Genomic DNA, 26610 nt, shown 5'->3' on the forward strand with positions numbered 1-26610 from the left:
CTAGAATATTGCATCCAGTTTTGAGACTATAGAAAGAGTGCGGAGAAGAATCTGAGCAGGGGTGCCCAATACCCAGATTGTGGCCCATTCAGAACCAGGTCACAGATGTGATGGGCGAGTGTGCTCAGAGGTCCACTTACACACACAGTGGTTGGGTAAGTGCATGTTGCAGCTCCCTTTGTGCAAGAGGTGGGCACACATGCACTCACCTGTCACTCACACAGAACCATCCCCTCATCAATTTGCAAAGCTGGGAAGGTTGGAGACTGTTGAGTTTGAGTACTAGGAAAAGAAAGAATTAGCCATCCTGCCTAGAACTGCAATGGAAACTTTCAAAAGACACTAAATTCACAAACCTCACTTTCTAATCACTTTTGAAAATTGGCCATTAAATTACTTCTAAGCTTAGAGAGCTTTGGAATGACAGGTTGAAAATGAATGACATGAAAATGCTGGGTGACTGCCTTAATGTCTGAATGAAAGAAAAAATAATAATCAGAAGCTTAAGAATTCAAAGAATCTGAAATAAACGGCAAAAGACTAAATAAGATTTTGATCTTACAAAGTTGTAAATAGATTAAGAGATCAGATATAATTGAATACTGAAACTTCTACAATAAGAATTTGGAATTAATTATAAAGAAAAAAACAGCTTCCTGTGGACAATAAATTCTGTTTTGATGTGCAAAGAATATATTAACGAAGATAATTAAGGTTTATTTTCAAATGAGTTTATTTAAAGACAGGTGAATTGCAGTATAGGACTGCAATGAAAAAGAAGCTAAAATATTTAACATCTCTGTCATCTATCTCTATCATATATCCTCTATCTGTCCCTATCTCCCTATCTCCTATCTTTGATGAGTCACTGTATCCTAAATTTCCTCTTCTGACTCACAGGTATCTCTTCTAAAAGGATTATTTATGAGGGAAATAAACAGAGCAGAAGAATTGACTACAACTGATCACTGAGAGCACTTCCAGATGGCCTGTGGAGTGATGTTATATTAGCATCTCTTGGTGCTCAAGTAGAGATGCTTCCTGCCAGCAGGAACTCAATTGAGGATCATTCATATTTAAGGAATTAATTTCCCAGAGCTTGTCCCAAGCTTGTTCCTGCCATCTGCATGTCCTCATTACTTATTTTTGTTACCCATACTTTATTGTTGGCACAGTACCAAACTATATGATCAAATGAAAATGATGCCATATGAAAAAAGAAAAGCAGAAATGTTAAATAACATAGATCCTTTTTCTGAACATATTCATGGCTATGTTCAAAGACATAAAGAACATAGTCCTAATGTACTAAGAACTAATTGCCAGAAGCAATCAGCCTGAGTATGATGAACATGGTTTTGAGCAATAGGCTTCAGCTGTAAAGTGACTGCTTTTAGTACTTACATTTTTTAAAAAACAAATTAAAAAGTTATGTTAACTTTAGATTTCAAAATACCCTTCAAATAACTCTTTCTTGACTATTTTTGAAACAGAGCCACCAATTTCATCTTTGTAGAAAAGCTGCTCCACAGAATGGGGACTACAATGAAAAACATCTTCTGTAACTTCCCTTCTCTTGGAACAGGGACTTCTGTCACTCTCATTTGTGAAGAACATATGGTAGGGATCAATTCTATTTAGAGAAGGGAGTCATACAAGCCTCTAACAACTGTGTTTAAATTACACCTGAAATCCTAAGGGCAAACAATGCAGTGTTTGCAATATAATTGCAACTCAACAACAAATGGGTCACTGTGTTTTGCACCAGCTGTTATCTCATGAATAGCGTTTTTCAAAAATTATCTCACGTAAAATTATTGTGTAAGTCTATATGTGTTGTGTTGAGAATGTGAATTATTATCACCAGGTCTTATCACCATCCAAAATTGAGTGAAGACCCTTCTGGCCATTTCTTCAACCTGCCCATATACAGTAGCCATGAACTCAGAAGACGTTCACATGTTGCAAAGTTGCTCCTTTAGAATTACTATTACCTATCCTGAGTAAATGGACCTGTCTTTTAAGATCATCCAGAAATTGCAATTGTCTAGAATGTTACTGCTTGTTCCTTACTTTGTTCATGTTACCAGAAGCACATTATATCTGTGCTTTGGACTTTTAATAGTTCATGATAGACTTCTGGATGCAATTCAATAAATAAAACCTTATAACCAGGTACCTTTTTACATGTAGGACTATTATCCAACCAAAATTGAACTATGCAATATATTTTCCCAAGAGAAACAGTATTTTTCTTTCTTTCTTGAAAGAAGCTTGCATAAAGTTTCTCCATACTGGCACCTATTCTTTAAAATAGTCTCTTAGTAGAATCAAACTTGTTGCCTCATACAATAACATTGAATTCTTACACTGAGCAATCTGTAAACATATGCTTAATTCTTTCATTTCAATAAAGAGGACTTGATTGGAATGTTTGCTTATGTCCCTCCCTCCCTTGAATTAAAAATAATAATAAGCTCTTCTAATGATAGAACAGGGCAGCAACTCAAGAGTGAATCATAGAGATACTTAATTGTGTTTTGACATTTTATTCTTGTGTTTGCACTTCTGAAGCAATCACCAAAGCAGCCTAACAGTTATTGTATCCAACTATTCTGATGTGTGGATTTTGTGTACAACATGGAATAGGCAAGTACTATATCAATCACCTGTCAGTTTGGATATGCTATATGAACTTTCCAGATTAGCAAAGCTAAGTATACATATCAGAAACATAGGTTTTCATTCCCCTGATAAAGAAATAATATGTTCTTCAGTCACTTAATCTGTTCAAGAATCTTTCTTCTCTTCAAGTCATATTCAAGTTCCATTACACTAAAAAAAACATGACATTTGGTTGGAATCTTTCCAAAGCCACTTCTGCTGGAAAATTCCAGAAGGCACTAGTAGTTTCTAGAATACATTTTTAATCTATTTTGGGGGTGCATTCCAAAAAAAATAAATGCATAATAATGAGATTATAAAATGATAAGAATTATACTCGAGAAAATGGTTTCTCATAAAAATTAATAAAAGTGATTAGGAATTTATCAGGCCCAAAATGCTTAAGTTTTATCATGTTAAAAATTAAGGATTTCAGCCTTCAAGCTTTCATATATTTCCCAAGATATTCTCTCTCCTTATGCACCACTAGCTATGAAAAGGAACTTCACTTTATGCAAAGCAAGTTTCTCAACCAAGTTAATGGCTTTCCAGAAAATACATTCCCCCTAATTTGGCAGATGATTAAATGGGCAGATTGACAATTACCAAGCTTGCCCCTGAGTCATAAATCACATGTATCTTCCTCAGTAGAGAAATCTACACTATTTCCCCCCACAATGTGTATTATTATAGTCTGTCATAACTGCTACATATGTATATTCACTGGCTTTGTTCCAGCACTAGTCATGGACTACAGACTGTACGAACAGCTAGTTGCATTGAATGGAAAGTTCATTCTTATTCACATCAGAAGCCTTGCCAACAAATTCAATGGGGCCCAGATGAGCAATGTGTTCCAGTCTGAAATAGATATGCATCCTCATCAATAAAATATGTAATAAATTATGTCCACAGGTAATATTCAAACTAGGTGAGGGGAGGAATTTATTAAAACAAAAAGGTTAAGATTAAATAACTCCTGCATATGTTTAAGCAGCTGGCTTTGAGATCCACATAGCTCAGAAGAAATCTATTTCGTTTTTCACAAAAGGCCAACATAAATCAACCTTTGCACACATATTCCTAGGTATCAATCTGTTAAATCTATCTTGCATTTGGTGTTAAACGTATTTAATATTTCAAAGAAGATAATGGCCTATGAGGAAAAATATGCTTGGCTTAATATATACAGTACTATAAACTTTATGACAGTCAGATTGGTATAGTAGTTAAAGCATTAGGTTAGAAACAGGGAGACTGTGAGTTCTAATCCTATTTTAGGCATGAAGCTGGCTGGGCATCCTTGGGCCAGTCATTACTCTCAGCCTTAGGAAAGAGGCAGTGACAAACCACTTATGAAAATCTTGCCACAAAAATTGAAGGGACTAGTCCAGGAAGATGCAAGTCAGATCTACAATTGGATGAATTGTAATCTAAGTCCATTCTGGCAGATATGAAGAAGGAGCAGTATGATTGGAAAGCAGAATGCCTGTTGCAGAAATTTGAAGGTAATCTGGTTTTTTTCAGACTTAGAATTGGCAGACCTGATGAGTCATGAACTGGACTCTGTTAAGAAGATGGACTTACCATACCTGATTGGTAAACAGTTTGGACTGGACTTTCCTGGATTGATTTTGGAAATGGATTTGTTATACCTAACCAGACAAGAACTCACAAAAGACTTTATACCTTGGTTCACAGTAAGACTGCTTCAAAAAATGGATGTGGTGGAGATATTTACAGCAGGGATTTAAGTTTATTGGAAGATGAGATATTGTTATGAAAGCTTTCACTAAAAATCTTCAGGGAAAGTTTTATTATTAAAAACCAAACAAAGATATTTGATCCCAAATGGATCAGAGATAATGATTGTAGTCATTTGTGGCAGATAATAAGTCGTTGTAGACTTTCTACAAGTTAAATACAATGACAGCTTGTTAACAGACAAGTTTGAAATTGAACTTTCCTGTTGATTTACCTGATAACTACATTGTTTTTACATATAGTAGATAAATGACAGGCTAAGTTGGTTGTAAATAAATGTAGAAGTTTATAGATTATGAGCTTGCTTTGCAAAGGGGAGAAACTAACCTTATTACAACATATTTATTGTAATCAAGCAGGGGAAATAATGTTTGTATATATGTTTTTGTTTTGTGTCCTTTGTTCAGCTGTTATTTTTGTTTTCTATTTATTTGGTTCTCATAAATAATGCTCTTTTTATATTTTCTTTCTGTATATATTTATCTTATGCTCTTAAACCCAGCTGTCCAAACCAACATTTTATCTGCTATTTCTTGAAGATAAATATATAGTCTAAATGCCATCTTCTTGTTTCCTGGTATATTTTGATAATGAAAAATATCTAATAATGTAACCACAAGTAGAATGAGTCTTCTAATTCTGGAATTCTGGAGTTACCAAACACCACAGAATTTTGAAATGGTGCTTCAGAGTCAGCACTTAATGCACACTGGATTATTACAAGAACCAAGTCACTGGCTAGGGAATACATGAATCATATTTGTCAAAAAGACAGCAATTAATAAATTAAAATGTGCATAGCTAAGAATTATTTCAATTTAAAAAGAAAATACCAACTCTCAACATTATTAGTATTTTTTTTACAAACCTGTACAACTTCAATTCTAGAATTCTCAGCAAAGAGCACTGAAGAATAATTTCTCTCTTTTGTGATTGTCACTTGTGAGTGTGGACTGTGTTTTGTAAAATTATCTCTCCGATCTAATTTAATTTATGCAGAAAAGAATGAGATTTCTTCCCTTTGTCTAAAGTGGTTGAAACCTCTGGAATAACTTTGGTAGGCAAGATTCAACTATTGAGTAAGAGTACCTTAGGACTGAAGTGATTGCATTCATCCATGGGGAACAGACTCTAAATCCAATCCATAGGTTCTGTGAGGAAAACAAACAATTCTTAATGTATGCAACAGAAGAACTATTCCCACTATTGAAAAAGCATTTTCCTACATGAATGAGTAACTAAAAAGTGCCTTTTTGTATAAAAATATGTGTACTGCTTTTGTAATTTCTTTGTTTACTGGTGGAACATTCACATAAATTTCTTTGCCAACAAGCGTTCTTCAGTGTTTTCACTGCAAACATCAATACCTTACATTGCACTAAGTTCCATTATTTATGTCCTCTATGTGAACTCCAGATAAATCAAGATTCACCTAAAAATGTAAAATAAAAATCAGAAAAAGTAGCCACAATAAAAAGCATAGAATAACCATATATTAATTCTATCTTCAATGACATTTGCTGTCATATAATAACCTTGTGCTATCTTTCCTTCCACATCAAAATAGTTTTTGCTGTTTTACGTAATGTATTGCCATTCCCAAACAAGGATGTAGCTGAAGTTTGCCTATGGCTATGCAGCACTCTGTACTAGTGCAAGCTTGATGAACAGCATCAGGACTCCATTAGAGATGGAATGTTTTATTTAAGTACTCAGTTGGTAACTGACTAACATATTTCCCTTAGCAATTTGCTCACCCTAATTGTTAAAACCTTTTTTGCCATTTCAGAAGTTTCAGAACTCTGAGAACTGTAAACATCTGCAGATTAGGCAATATGGAAAATTATGTAAAATAAAATATTGGTTATGTTGTTGTTTTTAAAGAAAAAAATGCTCTATGGTGTGATTCAAATGTTTATTTTAAATAAAATGTTTACTTCTATATTACTCAAACAGAGTTTTTTAACCTTTCTGTCATCTAAACTACCTTGTCATTCTACAACTACATCTATTTTTATGTACAATTTATAATATTTATTGATAGGGAAAAATCAATGGCCATAAATCAAATTCAGTGGTCATAAATCCAGGAACTTGGAGAATTTGAAGGAGATTCGTCCTTTCTTTAAAATGTGGCATATCAGTATGCAATACTCCAGGTTGAAGTGGGCAGGGAGAAGAGAGGTTAAATTACTAATGCAATGTTTATATTAATGCTAGAACAGGATATGGGGGAATTCAGATTTCAAATATATGCTTATGCTTTCTTTAAAGTTAGCACTGTAAATAATAATAATAATAATAATTTAAATTTATTAGCCGCTCCCTTTCCGAAAAGGACTCGGGGCGGCGTACAATGGAGTAAAAAACATATAACATTTACATAAATCCATGACATACATAAGTACAAAGACACACATGTTCGGAGGAGGTTAACAGATACAATACATAGACAATTAAAAACCATTAAAATACCCTAATTACAAAACCCCATGTACAGTCCAAATTCAAAATGTTAAAAAACAGACAGTCAGGAGGAGTACGAGAAAATTACGGTTGAGCCAGGCCAGATAGTTGGAAGAGGTGGGTTTTCAGTTGTACACGGAAGGAGCGGAGATCGGAAGTAATCCTGATGTCCCGGGGGAGGTCATTCCACAGGGCTGGGCCCATCACAGAGAAGGCTCTGCTCCTGGGTGTCGCCCCCCGACACTGTTTGGCGGTCGGCACCCGGAGAAGTCCCTCTCTGTGAGAGCGGATTGGTCGTAGGGATGTGTGGGGCAGGATGCGATCCTGCATGTAACTAGGCCCTGTGCCATGGAGCGCTTTAAAGATCATAATCAAGACCTTGAAACGCACTCGGAAGACCACAGGAAGCCAGTGCAGCTCGCGCAGGAGAGGTGTTACAGGGGAGAATCTAGTCCTCCCCATGATCACCCGAGCGGCCGCGTTATGGACCAACTGTAGTCTCCGAGTGCATCTCAAAGGAAGCCCCATGTAGAGAGCATTGCAGTAGTCCAGGCGAGACGTCACCAGCGCATGGGTGACTGTGCGTAGGGCATCCCGGTCCAATAAGGGGCGCAATTGGCGCATCAGGCGAACCTGATGGAACGCCCCCCTTGCCACGGCTGTTACATGGTCATCCATGGACAGCCGGGCATCCAGGAGGACGCCCAAATTGCGCACCTGTTCCATAGGGGCTAGTTGCACGCCCCCAATGGCCAGAGATGGAAACACCTGGTTGAACCGGGGCGCCGGAAGCCACAGCCACTCCGTCTTGGAAGGGTTGAGTTTCAGTCGGTTGCCATCCATCCAGATCCGTACGGCCTCCAAACACCGGGACATCACTTCGATGGCCTCATTGGGGTGGTTTGGGGTGGAGATGTATAGCTGAGTGTCATCAGCATACAGATGATATCCCACCCCAAAACCACGGATGATCTCGCCCAGCGGTTTCATGTATGTGTTGAACAGGAGAGGCGAGAGCACCGAACCCTGTGGCACTCCACATGTGAGAGGCCTCCGGGTCGATCTCTGCTCCCCTGCCAACACACGTTGCGTCCGGTCAGTGAGGTAGGAGCCAAACCACCGTAACACGGTGCCCCTGACTCCCAACCCCTCCAGCCGGTGCAACAGGATACCATGGTCGATGGTATCGAAAGCCGCCGAGAGGTCTAATAGGACCAGGATAGAGGAACAACCCCTATCTCTGGCCCGCCAGAGATCATCCACCAATGCGACCAAGGCCGTCTCCGTGCTGTGCCCGGGTCGGAAGCCGGACTGGCGCGGGTCTAGATAATCATTTTCCTCCAGGTGGCGTGGGAACTGCTGTGCCACCACACTCTCTACAACCTTCGCTAAAAAAGGAAGGTTGGAGACTGGACGGTAATTGACTAGGTCCGTCGGGTCCAGGGAAGACTTCTTGAGCAGGGGTCTCACCATCGCCTCTTTCAAGGCGGCTGGTAGAGACCCCTCACCCAACGAAGTGTTCACTAGGACCAGGAGCCAGTCACGTGTAACCTCCCAGGATGCCAGTACAAGCCAGGAGGGACACGGGTCCAATAAACATGTGGTGGGTCGCAGACGTCCACGCAACCTGTCCAAATCCTCGATGGCAACCGAATCAAACTCCTCCCAAAGCGGACCCTCAAGACTCGCCACGGGCGTCTCTACTGAACCACTGAAGGGGGTCCATCCCATCCGGATTTGAGCGACTTTGTCATGTAGATATTTCCCAAACTCCTCTGCTCTACCCTGTAAAGGGGCTTCCCGCGGCCTCTCAAACAAGAGGGAACGAGTCACCCGAAACAAGGCGGCAGGGCGGTTATCTGCAGACGCAATAAGGGCGGCGCAATGTTGACGTTTGGCCGCTCTTAATGCCACAAGGTACGTCCTCAAGTAGGCTCGTGCCTGTGCTCGGTCAAATTCGGAACGAGAGGATCTCCAACGACTCTCTAGGCGTCTCCTTTGGCGTTTCATCACCCTTAGCTCCTCGGTAAACCAGGGAGCCAGGGTGGTTCGTCGCCGCAGGAGAGGCCGCAAAGGCGCCACCCGGTCCAGGGCCCCGGTAGTCGCACTATTCCATGCGTCTACCAGGTCCTCCACTCGGGGGCGGGTCAAATCCACAGGAGGTGGCCCAAGCTCCGTCTGGAACCTATCTGGTTCCAACAGGCGCTTGGGGCGGAACCATCTAATACCTTCCGGTTCCGCCTCCTCGCGGTGTGGGGTAGCACCAGGGAAGTCCAGCCGGAGAAGATAGTGATCCGACCATGACAGGGGAGTAATGGCTAAGTCCCCTATTCCCTGATCACTCATCCACCGGCCTGAGACAAAAACAAGGTCCAGCGTGTGGCCTCCCTCGTGAGTAGGGCCCTGAATTAACTGGGTCAGGTCCATGGCTGTCATGGAAGCCATGAACTCCCGAACCCCCTCAGACGCTTCTCCCATCGACGGCAGATTGAAATCCCCCATCACTATAAGGTTGGGGGTCTCAATCGCCACCGATGAGATCAGCTCAAGGAGTTCAGGCAGGGCCGCTGATGTATAGCGAGGAGCCAGGTATACTATCAGCAGGCCCAACTGCCTCCCTGGGCCCCATCTCACAACAAGGGACTCACACCCGGATGTCTGTGGCACGGTGAACTCTCTCGGCTCAAGGTCTTCCCGAATAATCACTGCTACCCCGCCGCCCCTCCCCTGGGCCCGAGGCTGATGAAATGCTCGATAACCTGGTGGGCACAATTCAACGAGGGGTAAACCTCCCTCGGAGCCCAACCAGGTCTCGGTTATTCCTGCGAGGTCCGGCTCCCCCTCCAAGATAAGATCATGAATGAGGGGGGCCTTATTAACAACGGACCTCGCGTTGCATAACAGCAGTCTCAGGCCTTGGGCCTGTGGAACCTGACCACCTAGTATGCAGGGGTTGGTACAAACGACCGGGAATGACCAAAAACCCCGGTCTCCCAACCGACTGCGCGTTCTTAATGTGTCCTCGCACCTGCCCCTCCCCACGACCGTTGGTATCAAAGAGCCCTGTAATGGAATGTTATCCTCCCTTTCCTCATCCGCTCCATTCCTTCCTCTTTCGACCACACCTAATTGCCTGGCTCTACTATCACTCCTGATCTGGTCCTTCCCCCCCCCACCCTTAAAACCCTTTATAAATTTTAAAAAACAATTAACTAAAAAACCCCTTAAAGCACGCTTCCTCCACCTCTCTGGGTTAACAAACCCGTCCTCGAGGTGGGCCCTTGAAAGGGCTGGAGGCCATAGCTGCGAGAGGGGGGACTCTCGCAGTAGCAGCAGGTCTACTCTCGAGTAAAGCATAATAAAGGGCCAGCGCTCATCAAGTGGGTGTCTAACAGTTATGTTTTTCAGAAAAGTAAGGCGTGTAATGATCTTTTTGTTTTAATTAGTGACTTGTCTTATAGTGGTCATGTTTAGAAAAAAAGGAACAAAGAGTTTCTTTAAAGAACTGAATATATATATATATATATATATATATATATATATATATATATATATATATATATATATATATATATATATATATGTTGTAATTGTACTGATAAATAAATAAATGTACTGATAAATAAATAAATAAATAAATAAATATATTATAAACAAATATAAAAAGGCAACAGTAAAAATAAAAATATGGTTTTCTGCCTGCATGGTCTTTGTGATAAGCCGAAGGACAGAAAGAGGGAGTAGTGACCTTCCTCCCATATTTAGTCATACCAGGGGTTGTAACACATATATATATATATATATATATATATATATATATATATATATATATATATATATATATATATATATATATATATATATATATATATATATATATATATATATATATATATATATATATACACATACATACATACATACATACATACATACACATATACATATACATACATATATACACATACATACATACATACATACATACATACATACATACATACACATATACATATACATACATATATACATATACATACATACATACTCTGAATGTTAAGAGTTATGCAAACATAAATGAGTTCAGCACTGGAAAAGTTCATAGCAGGTCTTTAAAAATAGTAGGGCGGCAATATCAGGCCATATGCCCAATTGATAACCCTGAAGTTGCTGGGCTGAATGTGATTCCTCATAGTCTTAGGTGTGCGCTCCTAGACCTCAAAAATTGTAATCAGATTATAATTTTTAGTGTTATAAGGAAATACAATTATTAAATATGCAATTGTAAAGTAACCTTATTCAATTTATTTCATTGCTCCTGGTAGAAAATTATTATTTTTTGCTCTATTTTAGCAGCATAACCTTTAATGATCATATTATTGTACGTCTGTCTGCAATTTTCAGTTTAGGTTTTCATGGTAATCCAGACAAGGAGTACTAACCATGAGCACTTATACTATTTTTATTATAAGGTCACAAATCTTGCAAGTCTCAAAGTACATTTCTTCTTTCCTGTCTTCACAAGTCAATAGACTAGGAAAGGTCCCTTCTGAGGCATTCCCACACCTCCATTCTTCTGTAGGCTAAGTTGCCTCTTGCATGCCTAGTTTCAGCTTGTCATGTCCCATGAGGACATTCTCAAAGAGCATTAGATTTATACTACAGGATTAGATGGCTAGACAGTCTAAGAAGCATTAAAATATTGTAGGATAACTGACTTTTTGAAACTTACATTTCAATCACAACAGTGAATTCAGATAAGGAAATAGAGATAGGTGGGAAGATTAGTGAGAACATTCTGAGACAAAAATGAGACAATAGGGTCTTTTCACTTATAATCATAGATTTTGAACAAATATGGGAACCACCCAGGGTAACCCACAGAGTTATGGGTTCAGTGCAAAGAAAGTCATGAGAGAGTTTCTTACAACTGGTGTGACTAATTGGACAAGATTAATAGTTTCTCAAAAGCCATAATTATTTCAGATCCTATTTCATTTAAGTGAAACTAGTGGCCTTAGGTCAATAACATGTCTTATCTCATTATTCTTGATCTAGTTGCAAATCTTCACTGATACTTTAAGCTAGATGATTCATTACTCCTATAATTCTTTACTTATGAAGATCACCAGAAATGGCCTGGAGTGGGAAGAAGTTGCCCTGAGTATAAGTTACTATTTAAGTCACAGAAAGAATTTCCTTATTCCTACCAATTAAGAGAAATCTGCTGAAAGTATTTTAAGGAAAAGTTATTTTATATAATAATGCTATTAATTAAAGAGTATAAAACATTCTCTTTTATTTTATCACTCCATTTTGTTTATGAGGAAGTGGTAATAAAAGACCAGTTAATAAATATAGTCAGAAATCCCTCAAAAATTCAGTATCGGCTGGTTACTTGGGAGTAGCTCCTATTTTTCTTTGAGTAACCAATATTTGGGATTGAGTATAGCTCTTCTCAAAGTCCTATAATTTGTTATCAGATTGTATTTTTTAATCTATATAAGAGGGTAGGAAAAAAAACCTGGTAATACATTTTGCTTAATATGAAATTTGTTGTTGTTGTTGTTGTTTCCTTTGGCTGAACTGGAAAACCTGAACTGGAAATGCATAAACTTTTGAATATGTACCACACTTTACATCCACAAAGTGACATCGACAGGTTGTACCTGCCAAGAAGAATAGGGGGCAGAGGACTATTGCAAATCCATCAAACTGTAGAAGAAGAAAAATAAAGTTTGAATGACTATGTGAATCAAAATACAGAAAAATTGCTGCAGGCTGTGGAAATGGAGAACATAATAAAAACAACAGAAACAGGCAGAATATAAGGAAAAACAGCTGAATGACATATTGAATGGATGGGAACCCAAACCTTTGCATGGACAGTACTTGAAAAACATTGAAGAAAAATGTGATAACAACTTGACAAAGGCAGGGCTTAAGATGGGAACCATCAAGAAAGAAACAGAACATTTAATACTGGCTGCTCAAGAACGAGCACTACAAACTAATGCCATGAAAGTGAATCAAACTAATGCCATGAAAGTGAATAAAAATCCATTGACAATCAAAATTGCTGACTTTGCAATTACAAAGTTGAAACTGTTTCACATTTAATATGTGAGTGCAGTAAAATCATGCAAACTGATTACAAAGCTAGACATGGCCGAGTTGCTAAATGAATCCACTGGTCATTATGTAAAACATGTGACTTACCTGTATCTGAAAAGTTATGGGAACATAAAGTGGAAAAAGTTGTTGAAACTGAGAAGGTGAAGATCTTGTGGGACTTTCAAATACAGATGGATTGTCATTTGGAACACAACACGCCAGATATTACAGTTGTCAAAAACCGAAGCGTACAATTGATTGATATTGCTATACTAGGAGATGCCAGAGCCGAAGAAAAAGAACTGGAAAAAATCATGAAATATTGCAACCTGGCCATTGAAACTACATGATTATGGATGAAACATGTAACAGTGATATCCATTGTTATTGGGGCACTTGGTACCATGTCCAAGAATTTTACAAAATACATCAAGAAATTGCAGCTTCTTGCAATAACACCAGCAGAACTGCAAATAACTGTGCTATTCAGAACATCATTCATTTTAAGAAGATACTTGGTTGATACCTAGGATGCTGGCAGCAACCCATATCAACCATCAGTGCCAGTCAATGATATTTGTGATACATTTTTAAATGTTCAGTTGACTGATTTTTTTGTTTAATGAATAAAATAGATAATAATAATAACAATAATAACAACAACAATATAACAATGGCATTTATCCTTACATATTTTCCCATAGTGATTTACAGCCCTGTGGGTGGTTTATAATGTAGAATAATTTTTTATATATTGCCCCCAACAATTCAGGTCTTCATTTTATTGACCTCAGAAAGATAGAAGGCTGAGTCAACCTTGAGCTCCATTAGAATTGAACTCTAGGCTGTGGGCAGAGTTTGCCTGCAATGCAGCTTGCTAACCACTGTACCACCAGGGTTCCTTACACGTGCATCAAAGTAGTAAGCCATTCAAATAGAAATTCAAAGAGGCAAGACAAAGAACCACAGGCCCATAGACTACTTCTCTCTATATATGGGACCATCATAATCTTACTCAATAATCAATAAATAAGAGTAATTTGAAATGTTATCACATCAAGTGATTCACACGTTGACAAACCATTATTTAAACATAAAAAACATTCGCTAGAGAAATACATGCAGCATATTGAATTAATTTTGTGCACCATATTATAATGAATTTAACAAGCAGCATATACCAGAATGCAGAAACAAAGTTTGGCACTGCCTAACTCCAAGTTGATTTTGGGTGGCTCATGATAAAAGGTGATAATCAAATGCAAGAACCATTAGCAGAACCATTAAGAGGTAATACAAAAGAATGTGGAGCTGTTTTTCCTTTAAAAGCTTTGATAAGAGATATCCGTTTTCTTTTTCCCTGTGGAAAGAGGAGCCAAGATAGCGCCTGCCCTTCTCTGTTTGTTTACTTATAAATGAAGTCTGCCCTTTAAAACTACCTTCAGCCTTATTACTCTCTCTGAGGGAAACTGAGACCCCTCCCTGAATGTGTCTCTTCTGAACTTTGACTATTTGATACCCTTCATTTGGTTTGCCTCGGTGCCTTGGAACTGTGAACTGTCGCTTTCGGCTTTGTTTTGCATTTTGGGATCAGCACAGCTGCGCAATCGTCGGAAAAGACTTACATCTCTGAATTTTAAACAAATGGGGCCTAAGAACCCACCGACGGGCAAGTCACTTTCAGTCCCTGCATCTGCCTCCTCCAGTCCCAGTATGCAACAAACAAAAATCACATCATTGTTACAGCAAGAGGGGTCTCGAGAAGGATCAAAAGAACTATCTGTTACTCAAATGTTTCAAGAACTGATGAGGGGGCAGAATGACTTGAAAAAAGAAATGACAGAGCTCAAAGAAGAACTCAGAGACGTTAAACATCATATCGCAGAAAATAAACAAAGGATTTTGGTGTTAGAGGAGGAAGCGGCTGGGTTGGGGGAAGAAATTAAAACAATCCGGAAGGAAAATGTAGACTTGGAAAATTTTCTGGCAAAAACAGAATTTGAAAGAATGTCCTTTTTTCTTAGATTCCAGAATCTACCAGAGACAGAAAATGAAGATCTTAAGGATATCATGAGTACAGTATTAGCAGACTATATTAAATAGACAAAAATCAGCTGTGGCGGGATATGGATCTAATCTATAGGATAAATTCAGCATATGCTAGAAGTCATAATGTTACAAGGGAGGTACATGTTAAATTTCTCAGGAGGTCCACAAGAGATGAGGTGCTTGGGACCCAAAGGGAGAAACCATTGAAATATAAAGATGAAGAAATCAGCATTCTTAAGCAGATTCCAAAAAAGATAAGAGAGAGAAGGAGGAAGTATTCCTCCTTATCAAAGAAATTATACAAGAAAGGAATTTGGTTTAGATGGTTATTGCCAGAAGGAATGTTGATCTTTTGGGAGGGAAACAGGATTGGAATTAATACAGTGCAGGAGGCAGAAGCCTTCATTAAAAAGAATTCTCTCCTCCTAGAGGACGAACATAAAGAAGGTAGTGGAAGGGACAGTTTGGTGCAAGATAAGAAGGAGGGGGGGCTGAGGCCTCCTCTGGGGACAGGGAGGAAGGAGCAATATTGAAAAGGCTCAGAACACAAAAATAAAAGTATTTGAAATAAATAGCAATTGGTGATACTCTAGAAAGTGACAAAGGAAAATGAATGAACAAATGGTTGACAATATAGAATAAGACCTTGTTTTCTGCTTATCTTTTATCTTTTGTTTTTAAGATTGTAAAAATTGTGAGTGTTGGATGGGTTTCTATCACTAGTGTGGAAGCTGCCAAAAAATTTTGTATAGCCCTATACCTTTCCCCATATATGTGTAAAAACCAATAAATGTTTTTGGAAAAGAAAAAAAAAAGAATGAAAATTATAATAGTCCTGAAAAAGGAGTCACTGAATACCATGAAAAACCAATGGCCACAAATACAATCAAAAGCCGATAGTCACTATACCAAATGTATTGTATATACAGACCTTCTTAAAGGACCAAATTAAGTATTTTAATACAGTCAGTATTTTTTTTGCTTTGTAGTTTCTGAGAGATAAGAATGTCTTTGAGAAAAACTAAATTTCTGAAAAAGATTAAGTGGAATAAAATCTAGTTATTTCAAAAAAGTAAGCAAGTCATCAACAGTTCCACTGAATCCAGCCAAAGAAGGCCAGGAAGAGTGATAAGCCATAGCAATGAGTGTAGAACAATCCACATTTTTAACAGCAAAGCAAAAGAGACATGTTGCTCTGATTTGCCTCATTTTAGTTTCCATACACTCAGGCCTTCAGATTGTTCTTATTCAATTCCATTGAATGCACACATATACACAAATTCCAGAAAGTTGTTGAAACTATATTTACCTCTTTATTTATTTGTTTACTAACTTACTTGAGTTTATCCCAGCATATACTATGGCTTTCAGCAGTCACAATCTCACAATACAAACACAATGCAAACAATTTGCAATCTAAATTGAAAAAAAGAAAAGAAAAGAGAAAGAAAGAAATTATAAGAACAAGAGGTACATGCAATATAATTGAAAGGCTTTTCAGAAAACCTTGAAGCATCATCTTTTTCTACACATCAGTTTGAAATGAAAGTATTAAGTACCCTGAACCTAAAAGAAACTCTTTGTCTGACAAAGAAATGCATGGGAGTGTTATCCCATTAAACCTTCCTGCCAAGCGTTTAGTTGTTTTATTGCCTTCTCTTTCCTCAGTGAGGGAGGGAAGAATGCCAATGGAGGAACCCTGTGTGTGATAGAAATGGCAATTGGAGACATTATTCTTTTATATCCTCGGTAAGTCATAATTTCTTCCAAAAGGAACCGTTCTCTTTCAGCACAAGTGTTTGCTTATTTTCATATATCCTATCACCCTTGATGAGGGAGATGCTAATGGATCCCAGAGTGTTCCCCATTCACTCACACTGTTATTTTTGCATTATGACTTCTCTTCTGATTGATGCCTTTGACATAGCCTGAACAGCTTCTGGCACAAAGAATGAGCACAGACAGAATTAGTGGTTGGTATGGCTGATCAAACACAACTCCTTCCATGAAGAACATGCTGGGAGAATTTAGGCTCTTGTTTATTCTGGAGCACAGATGGTACATAGGCGAGGTTCAGGAATTGGGTAAACTCAGCAGCTTCTCTTCATTATCATGGTTTATTTATTATCCTGTCCTCTGCCATTTCTTACTTACAGAATCAGTTACAGGGCAAAATATCCTTGTTAACAGTCTTGGTATCTTAGTGAAAGGAAGACAAATCGGAAAATAATATTACAATAGTGTAACAGTTTTTTTAAAAAAAATGTGAATAAATACCTGAGGAAAACCAACATAATAGTAGGGGATACTGAAAAAGAAAAGGCATTTGATTAAAATATGAGTGGAATCAGTGGTGAAATTCAATTTTTTTACTACTGTGGATGTGGCTTGGTGGCAGGGGAAGGATATTGCAAAATCTCCATTCCCACCCCACTCTGGAGCCAGCCAGAGGTGGTATTTGCTGGTTCTCTGAACTGCTCAAAATTTCCAGTTCTCCAGAACCTGTCAGAACATGCTGAATTTCACTCCTGAGTAGAATATATCATTAGGTGAATATGTTGTATAGCTCTACTATACAACACATCTCACAAGTGGGGTGGCATGTAAGAAGAAATCACTGGATACTTCCAGTGCAGTTCTTTGGGTACCTTTTATTGATCATAATGCAGCCATTGAGTAGGGGTACAAATGGGACCAAGTGAACAAAGAGCAGTGGTGGGATTTAGCCAGTTCACAGCACTTTGGAAGAACCAGTTGTTAACTTTCTGAGCAGTTAGGTGAACCGGTTGTTGGAAGAAATCATTAGGGCAGAGAATCGGTTGTTAAATTATTTGAATCCCACCACTGACAAAGAGGGTTAGAGGAAAAAAGTAAAAATAATATTTATTTCCAGTAGGTGAAAATTTTGCTTGTAAGTACTTGATGGAGAGGAGTGTAGCTAGTATGAGCAACTAGAAGTTGTCAGAATATACTAATTTTCCACTAGTTACCTTAAAGACTTTCAGTCCTGGCTCAGCTCATTGTTAATGAGACTTCACTGATGCTTTTACTTATGAGAGCCTGTTCAAGGTTCAGTTGAGCTATCAGATCATTAAGAGACATTAAACTCTAATCTATTCATGAAACAAATGCTTACTACTTCATGCAGCAGTGGGTTTTCTGTAGCAGGTTTGTATATCACAGTTCTGATTCAGTGGATATTCCCATTTATGAATATGAAAATATTCAGAAATTCCTTCTTGCACTAGTTGTTTTTAAGCCAGCTTTATTGACTGGTATCCTTCAGTTGTCCTGGGGATACTCCTGAGCTATCCCAGCCCACCAGGAAGGCTTCAGGTGGTAAAGTCTGTATCATTGCCTTGAGGAAGGATAGATTATGACATTAAATAATATTAAAATTGAGGCTTTTTTATTGCACATAACTTGGTCTTAATTTTTTAACTTGTGAAATTGTAGTTAATGGTGTAGTAAAACACTGAAATTATGATGTTCTTGGATGGAGAAAAAAGGGATAAACTGTACTTATTCATGAGCTTCATTAAAGAGAGACAGAGCAAGAGAGAAATCATTTCCACTATTAAATGTTATTTGTCACTTCAAATTAAATCAAATCAGACAAGCTAAATGAGGATGGTGTAATTAATAAAAGGTCATCTTAGGTCACAATCTTATATTTGATTTATGCTGGATGAAGGGTTATTAGATTTAGAAGATGTTCTTGTACTCTAACAGACTTCCATTTATACTACCCTCATGGCATGAGTAAAATTGTTGAAATGGGTTAGAACAGGAATAGGACCTTCACAGGGCAGGAGTGTAATGTGCCGCATGCCAAATTATTTCAATTCAGAGTCACTACATAGGTAATAAGAGTAATTTTATACTTACGATAATATGATGAATAATATGGTATACTGCCCGTTTAAAAGTGCTTTATGTGGGGGCAACATATGGGATGTCATAACCAGCACATCCTTGATTGATGGCTAATGTTTCCAACAATACCGGGGTGTTTCAACTATTTCTATTTCTATGGCACTGTCATATTTTCTATCTATAGATTTTTTTTAGCAATTTTCACCATCAGCAATATAGTCAGGGTCACAGTTTAAAGTTGAGTGTAAAATTGATTTACTATTGTTATTTTAAAGATCTTTAAAGCTAATTATCCAGTTAATGTTTTAAAAAAAACACCTCTAGAACATTTTCCTTTTGTACTAATTTTTCCTTTAAATTTCAGACATTTAAATCAAAATACAATGTAAAATACTGAAACAAGTTCCACAGGTAAATGCAGAAGAGGGAAAGTAGTATGTTACACTTTAGTCCTCTCAATCAAATCTGAAACTATGTTGGATTGCTTAACATAAACATCAGTACCATTTTCCAGAGGTGGCATTCAACTGGTGTAGCAGCCAGTTCACATTTTTTTCACAGGAATTTTAAGTTCTATCAATAATTGTTATTGATAGGCCTAGCCGTCCTTCATCTCATCCTTAAATGTATTTAAAAAAAAGATTTTCTGGATTTGATCTCAGTTATTGACTCTTTGTAATTAACTCTTGTTGACATTTGGGCCTAGAGCATTGTGCAGTTTAAATAAAATAAGGGAGAAAAAAAAAACTATTATAATCTGGTTATAGAATCTCTCCCCATGGAAAGGTTAAGCATTTTGCAATATGCATGGTAATTAATGCTGTTTGTTTGACTGATCGATGCATACCCTATATTTCTATTCTCACAATTATTTAAGGGAACAAATGAAGCAGAATGTAAACAACTTTAAACATATATTAACATATGAATTACAGTTAATACTAAAATCAATCACAAGATGTATTTACAGATTCTCTAAATATTGTGAGAATAAAGCACAATAGCTTTATATGCCACCCATGGTAATTGGTGACATTTAAACTTTTGTAATAAATTTGAAATTCTTTAAATAATAAAGCCCTAAGTTATTTAGGTCTTTAAAAGTCTTAAATTGCAAGCAGTATGTAAATAAATGGCAAGCAAAACATTTTTTTATATAGTAAAAACATCAGTTCTTTCAATTAGTGGATAGTCCTGTTGTCACATTTTACACCAACTGCAACCTCCGGACACTTTCCAAAGTTTGCTCCATGCAGAGTAGTATTCAAAATGGAATTCAACTAAGATGGATAACTTCAGTGATGTGCAGTCAGGTGAGGCAAGTGAGGCACAGCCTCACATCATGAAAAGAAAAAAATGTAAAAGGAAAAAGCTGAGCTAGTTGCTGCCTCACCATGGATGACTCTACTTAACTGTTAAAAAAAGCCTCTAAAAAAGTGCCCTCTACTATGAGACAGGAAAACTGCATGCCTCCTCTAGTCTGACTTTAGGCGCTTTATGATCACTCGAGCAGAGTTAAGCAAGGGTTAAAAGCCTAAAAATTCCTGATGTAGTTGAGGCAGCAGTTCTCCTGCCTCATAGTAGAGGACACTTTTTTAGAGGCTTTTTTTTAACAGTTAAGCAGAGTCATCCACGGAAGCCAGGCAAAGAGCCATGCTGTAGCACACACACTTTTCCCCAGCCTCTTCCTTTTGGAAGGCTTGGATCGGCTCTAATCCGGCTTCTCTGCCTCTCCTCTCACCCCAGCCTGCCAGCAGGAGGTGAGTGGGTGGGCTTTATTGCGTTCCAGGCATTTCCCACCCAGACAGCAGGCTGCATTTGCAATGGTGGAGGTGTTTGGGGAAGGCAGCAGGGGAATGGGGGGATGGCAGAGGAGCTGCTTTCAAGCCACTGGAAAAGATATCTAATCCAACTTTTGTGTGTGTGTGTGTGTGTGTGTGTTTGTTTGAAAGTGAGTGAGAGAGGGAAAGGGATAGGAGAGATAGTCCAATCCAAATTCTCTCTCTCTCTCTCTCTGTGTGTGTGTGTGTGTGTGTTTGTTTGTTTGTTTGTTTGAGAGAGGGGGAGGAAGGGAGAGAGAAACAAATACTGTCGTTTTAAATTGGAACTGAGCATGCCTGGCTGTGGAATTCTGGGAGTTGAAGTCCACAAGTCTAAAAATATTTGAAACCCACCACTGTGTCAGTGCCTCACTAGCCATAAACCTCACCGCATGTTACTGGATAACTTCATATATGCAGGTATAATTGTCTCAGGTCCCAGGATCTTTCTGTGAACTGGCTCTCTAGGGGATTCTTATTCTCCTCTAAAACAGATTTCATTTTAGTTCCTCATCTCACTTTTTCCTTATCAACTACACATCCGTCTTTACAGAGTTTAATTTCAGTTTATTCTCCAATAAAAAATGATGATGAATTAATATTCTATGGTTGCTTGGTCTCTTGGAGTTACTATAGAACAGTAGAATTGGGTGTCTTTAACACACTGATAACATCCTTCTCCAAGACTGCAAATAATATTTCTTTTGTGATTTAAGATAGATATTAAGTAACACAAGGACAAGATGGAACACATGCTGTTAACTTTTGGATAATGCATACATCTGAATTCAGAGGGAAACATGTTTATTTGAAGCATGTGTACATGTACACATTGTGTTTATCAGCAGATCCCTAAAGAAGTTGTATCATTTCTGGACTTACATGATAGTAGCCATATCCAATAAGTTTACTCTCACCACTTTCAGAATGTAGCCTAAAAGGAAAACCATGTACCAACATCTTCAGTCTGATTTGGAAATATACTATTATATTTCCTAGTAGTAAATACACTACTATTGTCAGTGATACTGTAAGGTGCTGAGAGGTGCAAAAGAACTAGAAAAATTAACACGGCTGAATTGCAGCCTTTTAGCTTCTTGCATCTAGTCACCAAATGACAGTCACACCAATACCTGCCAGATGCATATGAATGATTTAACTTCTTTAATTAATAAAACTGACTGCTTCTGTGCTTGTAAGAAGAAGTGAATCTGTGTACATTTTTTCACATCAAGAGATAAAGGTACTTTTATTTATTTATTTAGCATTCATGCTAATTAATTCCTGTGACCAGTCCTTTGTTATGTAATTCCTCTGGTATTAATAAATCACTCTGTCGCAGATCTTGTTTTGTTTTATTTTCTAACATGCAACCTTTTCCATTGAAGGCAAATCTGGTTGGCTGTTAGAATATTTATTTTGCTTTGAGGCATTTTGTTTCATTAAAAGCATTGTAATTGTCAGCGACAACTTGCCTGACATTCAGAAAATGGGCCAACATTTTATTAGGAAAGATTCTTTTTGAGGGGCTTAAACCAAATCTTCAAGTCTGCTTTCCAAATTTGTTTGTGTTAAAGATGCATATATTAGTCTGTGGGCATTTGTCTCCTTGTTTAAAAACATTTTCTCTAAAAATCCATCTCAGTATAAAATTACTGGAATAGTAGTCTTTTTTTCTTTCCTTCAAAGCATAAAGGGTAACAGGTCATCTGCCTGACATTTTATAATATAGAGTATTTTAGACATTGGAGTTGTTGGTCTGTATTCATTAGCTGAAGGGGACGTGGAGACTTATAAAAAAGAGGGGAAAGTTCAAGAAAAAGCTATTTTTGAAAGGTCACTATTAAGCCTAGTTAATATAAATTAACTTGTCCTTGGAAGAATGTGTGAGTTAAGCTAGAATACTAAATTCAACCACTAAACTGAAGGGGAAAATAGCACCATACACCCTAGTTTTGTGTAATTCTAATATAACATTAGTTTGCACACTGACTACTATCTTTATTCTGTTAGAATGAATATAATCAAAGAAGCACACATATAGCAGGGGTCTCCAACCTTGGCAACTTTAAGACTTGTGGACTTCAACTCCCAGAATTCCTCAGCCAGCAAAGTTCTGGGAGTTGAAGTCCACAAGTCTTAAAGTTGCCAAGGTTGGAGACCCCCGATCTATAGGGCATCCAGAATCACAGTTCATACATACCTATTCATGTCTGGATAAAAGTAAGCATTCTTTTTTGGAGGTAGTTATCATTAGAAACACAGCTTAAAGAAGAGATATCTAGATAAACTGTGATCCTTCAAGAACACAGTGGATTTTAGTGACTGTTGATAGAAACAACCAATAGTTTCTTGATGAAATAGAACAGATATTAAGTAGGCCTGGTGATAAAGTGTTGTGTGTGTGTGTGTGTGTGTGTGTGTGTGTGTGCATGTGTGTGTGTGTGTGTGTATGATACCATGCATCTGAAAGATTTCTAATAGCAGGACTGTCCAAGCTTGCTTATTAATTCTGCCCTGAAAACTAGAGAATTTACGTCTTCTACTCAAGAAAGAGGTTACAAGAAAAGTTAAATGCTAAAACACACTGCTCTGAAAGGTTTTTAAAAAAACACCTCTTACGTATTAAGAAGTATTTCGATGTACCTTGTATTGGAAAAGTGAAAGGATAGGCCATGAGTGAATTAACTCCAGTTAATATAAAGACATGGTGGCTCAGTGGCTAAGATGCTGAGCTTGTCTGTTAGAAGGTCGGCAGTTCAGCAGCTTGAATCCCTAGTACCACATAATGGAGTGAGCTCTTGTTACTTGTGCCAGCTTCTGCCAAACTAGCAGTTTGAAAGCATGTAAAAAATGCAAGTAGAAAATAGGAACTACTTTAGTGGGAAGATAATAGTGTTCCATGAGCCTTCAGCATTTACTCATGCCGGCCACATGACCACGAAGACGTCTTCAGATAGTGCTGGCTCTTAGGCTTAGAAACAGAGATGAACACCACCCATAGAGCTGGAAACAACTAGCAAACATGTGCAGGGGGACCTTTACCTTAATATAAAGACCTTTCACTACATTATACTTTGGGCAAACAGATACAGAATTTTTGTGCCCTGTTTGACCGAACCTAGCCACCAGAACTAACAGAAATGTATAAATTAGTGTACGAAATGATTTTCCTGCAAGTAAGTAGCTATTGGATCCATTTCTAGTCAGCAATTGGTAGATATAATAATGTAGAAAGATATAGAAGACAACCTCTTGCAGTGGGACCCATGCTCCAACTTTCCATGTGATACATGCAGCCCATTCTACAGCCAATCTCCGAAGAGGGTCATGGGAGGAGGGTCCTCCGCCAATCTCCGAAGAGGGTCATGGGCGGAGTCACGAATGGGTATTAACTCAGCCCTTTTGCCCTGGAGGATGAGGTAAATCTTGAGGCCACACCTCCATACCTCCTCTGACCCCCCAGATTAACCTCAGCCTTCAGCCCAGAAGGAGTGTTTTTTCTGACTCTCCCTCACTTTGTAGACTTAGATTTGTTTCTAGGTTTTTTCTAGGTTTTTTTGTTTTTCCTTCTCAAATTAATAATAATAATAATAATAATAATAATAATAATAATAATAATAATAATAATAATAATAATAATAATAATAATAATAATAATTATTATTATTATTATTATTATTATTATTATTATTATTATTATTATTATTATTATTATTATTATTATTAATTAAATTTCTAGACCACCCCCTCTCCCCGGAGGGACTCGGGGTGGTGTACAGGACAAAATTAAAAACATACAAACAATCAAACACATAGGTAAAAATCCAATTAAACAACCCCTGTACAATTTATAAAAATTAAAAAAAACAGACCTTAAAACCAATCTTAAAAATTTAGAAATAAAACTGAGGTGGGAAAGGTGGAATTAGGCCAAGCCGGCCAACTGGAATAGGTGGGTTTTAAGTTTCTGATGGAAGGAGCGGAGATCCGTAGTCATTCTAATGTCGGGGGGGGAGGTCATTCCAGAGGGTCGGGCCCATCACAGAGCAGGCCCTTCCCCTAGGCGTCGCCCGCTGGCACAGCCTAGTGGACGGCACCCGGAGGAGTCCCTCTCTGTGTGAGCGAATCGGCCGGAGGGATGTATGGGGCAGGATACGATCCCGCAAATAACTAGGTCCTGTGCCATGGAGCGCCTTAAAAATGATGGTCAACACCTTGAAGCGCACCCGAAAAGCCACAGGTAGCCAGTGTAGCCCGCGCAGTAGAGGTGTTATGTGGGAATAGCTAGAGACTCCCGAGACTGCCTGCGCGGCCGCATTCTGAACCAGCTGCAGCCTTCGGGTGCATCTCAAGGGGAGCCCCATGTAGAGAGCGTTACAGTAGTCTAGCCGGGACATCAAAAGCGCATGAATGACTGTGCGGAGGGCGCTCCGGTCCAATAGGGGACGCAATTGGCGCACCGGGCGAACCTGGTGGAACGCCCCCCTGGCCACCGCTGTCACATGGTCATCCATGGACAGCCGGGTATCCAGAAGGACGCCCAAATTGCATACCCGATCCACGGGGGCCAGACGTTCACCCCCAATGGCCAGTGATGGAGTGAGCTGGTTGAACCGGGGCGCCGGTAGCCACAGCCACTCAGTCTTGGATGGGTTGAGCTTGAGTCTGTTACTTCCCATCCAGATCCATACGGCTTCCAGACACTGGGACATCACTTTGATGGCATCGTTGGGGTGGTTTGGGGTAGAAATGTACAGCTGGGTATCATCCGCGTACAGATGGTAGTCTACCCCAAACCCACGAATGATCTCGGCAAGTGGCTTCATATATGTATTGAACAGGAGAGGCGAGAGGACTGACCCTTGTGGCACCCCACAAGAGAGCAGCCTCGAGGTCGACCTCTGCCCCCCTGCCAATACAAATTGCACTTGGCCAGAGAGGTAGGAGGAGAACCACCGCAAAACGGTGCCCCTCACCCCCAACCCCTCCAGTCGATGCAGTAGTATACCATGGTCGATGGTATCGAAAGCCGCCGAGAGATCTAATAGGACCAGGATGGAGGAGCAACCCCCATCTCTGGCCCTCCAGAGATCATCCACCAACGCGACCAATGCCGTCTCCGTGCTGTGGCCAGGCCGGAAACCGGACTGGCACGGGTCCAGGTAATCATTTTCCTCCAAGTGGCACAGAAACTGTTGTGCCACCACACTCTCTACAACCTTCACCAGAAAGCAAAGGTTGGAGACGGGACGGCAGTTGGCTAACAAAGCTGGGTCCAGGGAAGGCTTCTTGAGGAGGGGCCTCACCACCGCCTCTTTCAGGGCGGCCGCAGAAACCCTTCACTCAAGGAAGCATATACTAACTCCTGGAGCCAGCCTCATGTGACCTCCCAGGATGCCAGTACAAGCCAGGAGGTACATGGGTTCAATAAACATGTGGTGGCTCGCAGTCGCCTACGCAACCTGTACATATCTTCGGAAGTAACAGAGTCAAACTCCTCCCAGAATGGGACCTCACAACCCGCCTCCGACGTCCCTTCCAGACCACTAGTAGGGACCAGCTCACTTCGAATCTGAGCGATTTTGTCTTGCAGATATTCCCCAAATTCCTCTGCTCTGCCCTGCAGAGGAGCTTCCCGCGGCCTCTGTTGGAGGAGGGAGCGGGTCACCCCAAACAGGGCGGCAGAGCAGTTATCTGCGGACACAATAAGAGTGGAACAATACTGACGCTTGGCCACTCTTAACGCCACAAGGTAAGTCCGTAAATGGGCTCTTACCTGAGTTCGGTCAGATTCAGAGCGTGATGATCTCCATTTGCTCTCTAGGCGTCTCTTGTGGCGCTTCATCACCCTCAG

This window comes from Natrix helvetica, assembly GCF_964273705.1.
Source record: "Natrix helvetica genome assembly, chromosome: 1".
Lineage (NCBI taxonomy): Eukaryota > Metazoa > Chordata > Lepidosauria > Squamata > Natricidae > Natrix > Natrix helvetica.